The sequence below is a fragment of the Puma concolor genome, chromosome A1, assembly GCF_028749965.1.
Source record: "Puma concolor isolate L17-30 chromosome A1, mPumCon1.1.hap2, whole genome shotgun sequence".
NCBI lineage: Eukaryota > Metazoa > Chordata > Mammalia > Carnivora > Felidae > Puma > Puma concolor.
Window position 1 is genome coordinate 197,940,600 of NC_141667.1, and position 8,129 is coordinate 197,948,728.

The window sequence follows — 8,129 nt, forward strand, 5'->3', positions numbered from 1 at the left end:
ACTGATTAACAAAAATACATGTTGTGTTCCTATTCTGTATCAGTAAGTCTATTAGATGCTGGGTACATAACATTCACTCAAGCAGTTGTAAATCTTGACCACATGGATAATAAACAACAGCGAGAAGAGAAAATACTTAGGTTTTCCATGCAAATCCTACCCAACAAAATTCAGATATGAGAACAAAAGGACATTTTTTTTTTTTTAAATCATATTCAAACTGACTTTGAGGTCCTATCTTCTAATGAGGGCAGGGAATTGAAACTAATGTATTATTCGGATCATGCTCCTTTCTCTAGGGTTTTACAACAATACAACTGTGGTGATAAAAAGACTGGATAATTGCCACATCTTTATCCTATCATGGATTCCTTTGATGTGCTCCTCGTCCATGCTCAGTAATACCTTGAGGTTTTCTGATATGCTGCTGCTAATGTGCATCCTAACATTCACCAGTCTTTTCTAGAACATTTCAAACCAAAACATGAAACTATCTATCTGGAGTTGAAACCACTGCCCCAGGTCTTTGCAAGGTACTGGCATATGGGTATTACTGTCATGGGAGCACCATTCTCCATCAGACCTAGAATAAATCACCACCGATCCTCCTATTCAATCTTTTCTCTCCTCAGAGGCACTCATTTGTCTCTGCTCTCTATTCACAAAGTTCTTAAGGAACTTAAGTTTCCAGAGAACAAAATCTGAGATCCCATTTTCAGTAAGGATCTTTTTATTTTCCTCCTTCCAATTCACACATAACATCATTCACAAGAAAAAGATCTGAGAGAGGTGGCGCAAATGTCTTGTTGGTCTGGTTCAAAACAGAGAACAAAATCATGGAGACAAAAAGTTACTATTTAATATAACATAGTTATCAAGTATTAAGAATACCTAATATGTAGTTAATATTTAATAATGCTTTAAGCAACAGCTATGTCATTATGATAGAGAGTAACAGGAAGCTTTGGGAAGAGCTGTGTCTTATAGGGGGTGGTCATAGAAATAATCTCTGAAGAGACGGCATTTATGGTAAAAGATGAAGTGGTTTGTTTTATTTTTTTTAATTTATTTTATTTTATTTTTTTTTACGCTTTGTGAAAGGCTGGAGAGAGAACAACTCCAAAGCTTGGGAAACTCCAAATTCTCTAAGCTGAGAAAGAATGGAAAATGACCAGTGTGATGACAGTATGTTAAACAAAAAGAAAGAGTGGTCAAAGGGGCCACTGTGAGGCTAAATAAGACTCGGGTCATATACGATCCTGTAGAACATGTAAAAAGAATTTTGATTCTAAGTGCTAGGAGAAGATAACAATAGGCTTAACTGAACAAGTCATATTATTTTATTTTTTAAGGAAGATTACTGTGGCGGCCACAGAGAAATATGCTTGGAGTAGAATGAGAGACAAAGCTGGAAAATGTGATAGGAAGCTCCTACAAGTATCCAGGCCAGAGATGAGTGTGCTAGGGAGAAAATATGAGAGATCGTATTTGCAGCGCGCCTTACGGTCACACATACTTATCACTTAAGAAATAATGAATATAATGGCGCCCTCTTCTGGCCGGATCGGGCCGGTCAGGGCGGGCCAGCTTTTGTGTGAGTCAGCAGCGACGGTGCTCAGGCCCAAGGGAACCCTACAAACCACGCTGATGAGGGGGCAACTTCAGAGGAGCCAAGATGGGCATGAGGATCAAACTGCAAAGCAGCAACCACACCAACAGACTGTTGAAGGAACTCAGTAAGTGTCAGATCTGGTAGATCATGTGCGACGTCACCATTGTGGTTGTGGTCGGCTTCTTCCTGACCCACTAAGCTGTGCTGGCTGGATACTTCCAGAACCTTTCTCTGAATTCGGGGCTTGATGCTGCCAGGACCTAGGTGGTGTACTTCATCACCCCTGTCAACTTTGAGAAGAGTCTGGGCTTTGTCCACACTTCAGAGCTCTTGACAGACATGATCAACACTGCAGTCATCTGTGAGGTAACTGAGTATCTGGGTATGGAGGGCCTCTTCTGGGCCTGTCACTCCACCTTTCCTGATCTAGAGAGCACTGCTGCAGCCAAGCCCTGGACCAGCACCAGTGGTACCCAGAGTTGTAGTTCAGCAGAACCCATCTGTCCCCTTGAAGAACTCTGGATGGTGGGGAGCACTCTGCTCCTAATAGGAACTATGTGTTACCTAGTGATGGTGGAGGAAGTTATAAAGAAGACAGAAATAAAGGGGCGCCTGGGTGGCTCAGTCGGTTAAGTGGCCGACTTCGGCTCAGGTCGTGATCTCGCGGTTCGTGAGTTCAAGCCCCGCGTCAGGCTCTGTGCTGATGGCTCAGAGCCTGGAGCCTGTCTCAGATTCTGTGTCTCCCTCTCTCTCTGCCCCTCCCCTGTTCATGATCTGTCTCTCTCTGTCTCAAAAATAAATAAACGTTAAAATTTTTTTTTTAATAAAAAAAGACAGAAATATTGCCAATGACCCTAACTATATCCTGTGTCTGCTGCAGCAGCCACCACTACCAAACACAGATGACCATGATGCTTTTTCTCCTCTCATGTCTGCTCCTAGTATGACACAGCCAGTCAGAGGTACCCTCAGCATGGCCACCCAAATCAGCACCAGCTCCTGCCATCCATACTAAGTTCTGAGCAATGGAGACTTCAGTAAAAATAGTTTAGTCACTCCTGACAATGCAAATAGTCACCACTGGAACCAACTCCTATGTGAGCAATAACAACCACTCCAAAGAGCCAAGCTTTGGGAAGATGGATGAGGTCCAGCCGGAGGACCCAGGGGATGATGATTTGCAGTTTGAAGATCCCACTGGAGAGACAGGCATAGCTTAGGAGATGACTGAGTTGAGTGATGATAGTGACAACGAGCTGACTTTTGGAGAGAATGATAATAAGAGAATAAGGCCATTCCCTGCCAGGTGTGCAAGAAAGTTCTAGAGCACAACATTCAGTTGATGTGATAGCATGCTCAGGACCACATGGACCGACTGACAGGCAAGTGCAAGTTCTGTGAGACCAACTGCTAGGATGAAAACTCCCAAGTGACCTATGTTCTGTCCCACATTGGTATTTTCTTCTTCTCTTGCAACATGTGTGAAACTAAGTTCATTACCAAGTGGCAGCTGATCCTTCACTGATGGCATGAAACATGTGAGGACAACATTGCTGTCTACCCCAATGATCCCCTGACTGGGAATCTGGGTTTGCCTTCAGGGGTAGCCTCTAAGAGTTGAAATGTGCTGCCTGTGGGAAGGGAAGGCACCGGCCAAAGATTACCACGTGGTCCGGGGGCACATCCTCGACCCTCTAAATTTGAAAGGGCCAGGCCTGCAGTACCTGTGACCAGCACTACCTTAACCTGTGCAGCCTCATATGGCACACGCTCTTCCATCTCGGCATTTTAGTTCTCTCCTGCTCTGTCTGTGTGAAAAGCTTTGTGGATTGGCATCTCCTAAAGAAGCACATAGCTGTGCACCAAAGCCTGGAAGACACCCTTTTCCACTGCCACTTGTGCAACCAGGGATTCAAGTGGGAGGCTGCGTATGGCTACCATGTCAGCAGCACAAATACAACACTGGCCTTGATGAATGGCCTGGTTTGGGGCTATGGCACCCAGCAGTCCAGAAGTGGAAGCTGCCAGTGGAGGAGTTCCTGACTGAGGAGCTGGCTTTGCAGGGCTAGCCTGAGAACAGCAAGTACAGCTGCCACCTTTTGTGGCAAAAGGTTTGCACACACAAGTGAGTTCAACGACCTCCGGTGGATCCACACAGACAAGAGGTTGTACCGGTATACAGAGTGCCACAAGTCCTTCCAAGGCCATGCAACCATCAAGGACCACCTGGAGACACACACAGGGGCCCCCATATACTGCTGCTTGTGTGGTCCTGAAAGCTCCACCCTTAACCTCATGAGCAAGCATGTTGGCAGGAACAAAGGCAGCCTCTTGCTTGACTTCACCGTTGAGCAGATCTTCTTGTACCTTATCCATTGCCAAGAGGCAGAAAAGAACCTGGACAGCTGACTGGATCCCAGCACAGCCATGGGAGCTCTGATTTTCTAATGGCTGGTGTTCCCTCTTCAACTGATGTTTTAATTTTGTCTTCTTAGGAAATCTGTTCTGTCTTATGTGTAAGGAAGAAAAAAGAAGAAATAGCGCCATGGTCTGTTACTGTTTTTAGAAGCAGAGGCCCTATCATGTTTACCTCCTTACCTGTTCTTGCCCATCAAGGGCTGTGTTTTTTTGTTCTTTCGAGGCTGGTTTGGGGATCTTGTCAGGCAGTTGGCTTTAACTAGATCACCTCCCCCAACCTCTCAAGTTTAAGTTAACTGATAGGTTTTATGCTGCTATGAATCCAACCAACAGCCTCCCTGAATAAAGGAGGTAGAGAGAGTTTTTCACTGTGGGTATTGTTGCCAGATTTCCAACTGGGACACCAGCTATGAGACAGAATTTTGGGAATGCAGTCATTCAGAAAAGACTAGTCAGCAGGGCAGCTCACCTCAGACTGCAGGCCCAGCACTCACCTGGGAAAAGGCAGATGGGCTGGAAGTACCTGCTTGTTCCAAAGCTCTAATCTGCTGATTGGACAGTAAAATCTTTTGACAGCTAGATCCAAACTCAGAACAAACTTACTGTTTAGGTAAAAAGCTTTGGGATGAATCCTTGCCAGCCAGAAGAGGCACCCTACAGCACCTCAATGGACAGGAAGGGAGGTTCTTCTTGTCTCCTTAGTTCCAAAGAAACTTGATTTTATGGAGTGATGGCTCAGCAGGTCAGGCCTTCCCTGTGTGGTAAAAAGGACAGGGAACCACTTTGATATAGTCAGTCACCTGGCATCTAGCTATCTCCATTGACCTTGAGTGTCCTGCCGGAGAGGTGGGGATGTCTCTGACAGCAGCAGCCTTGCCCTCATTTACATCTAGTCTCCCACCTGGGAGTGTGTTTGGTCCATAGTGTAGATGAGAAGACCCTATGAGGTGGGAGAGTGGTGGACTGTGAGCCCTTCAGAATTAGAGAGACCCAAGTAACTGGTAGCACGTAGAGGGATGTGTGTTTTGTCTGTCCCGGTCAGATAACCTGTTAACTTATTTTGTGCTAATTGGGCATGAGTTTTGGCAGTTCACCTTTGACCTGCTGGAATTTATCCTGATCTGTCATTCGACCCCCACCAGGAGGCACTATTGGACAGCAGCTGGCTCAGGCCCTCCCTGGGTGGCAGGGGAATGCTTGAACCCAGTCCTTGGGGCTGGTTGGCTACGTTCTTATTTGATTTTTGAGGGGGTCTCCCCCAAAGAAGATTTGAGGGAGAGGGCCCTCAGATCTCACATATTCACAGGATGGCACCTCAGTAACACACTACCTCACCCCGTTTAGCTGAGCTCTGGGAGTCCTCTGGCCTTGGGCTTAACACTGCCCTTGGTGGGACTCAGCAGGATCTCGGGGCTGTTTCCCCTTGGTGGGACTCAGCAGGATCTCGGGGCTGTTTCACAAGAGGCTGTTTAATGAATTCACAAAGCCTCTTCGTACATTAATATTTATTTTGGCTTTTGTATACGTATCACCCAGCATCTCTTTTGGATAAGTGACTTCAGGAAAATGCGTTTCTCCCAGCAAGGAGCCATATTCCAGGGGACAGTTCTGACCAGAGATTTGGAAAGCAGGGGCTAGAATTAGTGTCAAGTGTTTAAATAAGAAAATTCTTTACTTTGTCTCCCGACAGTCTCTTGCAGGATAAATGCAGAGAACCCTTTGGGTAATGGATGTAAGTTCTAGAAAGTTTTTTTAAGTTTGAATTCCTGGCCTTTCATCCCCCTTCCTTCCTGTGATTGATCCTTCCCAAACTTGGAAAGCTACCCCAAAACATATGGGCAAAGCAAAGCTCTGCCCCCATTGAACCTGGTGCCTGTCCCGCAGCCCTAAATTAATAAAGCCTCCGAGTTGAGGTGCTTGGCTTTCTGGTGGGATGAATGTTACATGGGAGGATTTGTGTAAGCGGCCACATTCCACCTTCTACACCTGCCTTGTTAAATGTTCCCTTGGGACGTTCTTGTCAGGAAAGAAATGCTGAGACTTTTCATCTCTGACTGGCTTCCCCCTCTCTTCCCCACACTGACCATTAGAGATTCAAGAAGGAAAATGTGTAGACTGCTGTCACAGATCTGCTAAATTTTCAAGCCCGAGGGGTCACTCCCAGGCAGTTGGTGAGGACCGATTTTTGAACAGTCATATTTGAGAGAGGAGGTGCCCATGGGAACACAGCCAGGCAGCTGAGAATGGATCACTGTGCTGGAGAAACCCTTTTCCTTAACAGAGGGCATCGTGGACGCTGTGCTGTCTCTATACATAACCTGAAACTGTGAATTTTCCGGTTTTGCCAGTAAAGCAAAAATGCAGATCTTTGAAAATTTGCCCCTATGACACTAAACAAAAACCTGAGGTCCGGTGGTTGAACAGGTGGTCTGGTTGACTGCAGTCAGATATGTGGCTGGGTCAGCAGCTCATGAGGCTCAGTGGCCAAACCCTGTTCCTCTGCAGGTCCCCATAGTCACACCTGACGCCTCCCTGTTTGGAGTCATGTTTGCTGCCTCTGCATCCAGCTCACCTTTCTCTGAGCTGTTTTACTTGAAACATTACATGGTGGCAAAGGGCACTTTGGAGTAACTGGTAGCAGGTATTCATTTTCGTTTTGTTTTTTTCAACCTTCTGTTTACTTAATTTTATTTCCCCCTCCGCCCTGCGGCCCAGTTGAGCACTGTCTCCTGCTGTATTGTTCCAAGGTTCTGATTGATCTTTGAATGTCTGTTTTTCTCCCTTGGCCCCCATTTTCTTGGTCAGTACTCAAGACCAGCTGCATAATTTGCAGAGCCCTATGTTTAAAAATTAAGAATTTCAAAAGGGCAACTGTAGAGCGCGAGGCTGTTCCCAATATGTTCCTTCAGGGAGAAGGGTAATGCTTAAATGGCATGCTGGAATAAACAGCAGAAGCTGCTTATGGCCAGAGGAGGGGGTCTGTGTCCTGCCTGTCCTATGACTGATTGACAGCTTACTGATGCCACCACACCACCGGGAAGTTCTGCTGTACCCTAGTATTTGGTCCTAAATTTCAAGACTCCATGGAGTCTCTATAGTTTACAGCAAGTTGGAAAGAGAGAAGGTGGGGGTTGGGCCCAGGTGACCCCTAAGAACTGAATGGATAAAAGTTCTTTTTGACTTTCTTCTCTTCTGATGGATCTGTGCCCTTTTATCTCCAAAACAAGGCTTTGGGCTTAAATACCTTCTCCCCAGTCAGGTTTTGCTAGGGATCAGTTTTCTTCCTCTTCCGGCCTCCTGCTATGCCCTATTCCTCATACTACTCAACTTTCAAAGTACATTTAAACGCATATATAGATGAACACTGATGTTGTTGGCACAGGAGAGGGCTGTACTGAGGAGGCTGTGTCCCTCCAGGAGTCCCCATACGTCCTTATCCAGAAATATCCCATTGATGAAGGCAGGAAGTGAATGACACAGAGCATTTATTTCATTGTGATAACTCATCATACACTGAATGTCAGAATGAAAATATTTAATAATTGTTTACAATCTATTGCTGTAGTTGTTTGTATGTTTGTAAACTTTTTCCCCAAATAACAGATGTCTAAAACCATTGAAAAACTAATCAATGTAATTTCTATACACACAGTGGTGATTATTGCTGGAGAATTTTTTTTTAATTTTATTTATTTACTTATTTATTTCTATATGAAATTTATTGTCAAATTGGTTTCCATACAACACCCAGTGCTCATCCCAAAAGTTGCTCTCCTCAATACCCATCACCCACCCTCTCCTCCCTCCCACCCCCCATCAACCCTTAGTTTGTTCTCAGTTCTCAACAGTCTCTTATGCTTTGGCTCTCTCCCACTCTAACCTCTTTTTTTTTTTTTTTCTTCCCCTCCCCCATGGGTTCCTGTTAAGTTTCTCAGGATCCACATAAGAGTGAAACCATATGGTATCTGTCTTTCTCTGTATGGCTTATTTCACTTAGCATCACACTCTCCAGTTCCATCCACGTTGCTACAAAGGGCCATATTTCACTCTTTCTCATTGCCACGTAGTACTCCATTGTGTATATAAACCACAATTTCTT

The 8,129-nt window shown here is 45.2% G+C and overlaps 1 pseudogene; it reads left to right on the forward strand.

Moving 5' to 3' along the window:
* The first annotated feature begins 1,675 nt into the window (after positions 1 to 1,675).
* On the forward strand, positions 1,676 to 4,021 carry LOC112861511 (zinc finger and BTB domain-containing protein 39-like; annotated as a pseudogene).
* Positions 4,022 to 8,129: the final 4,108 nt, after the last annotated feature.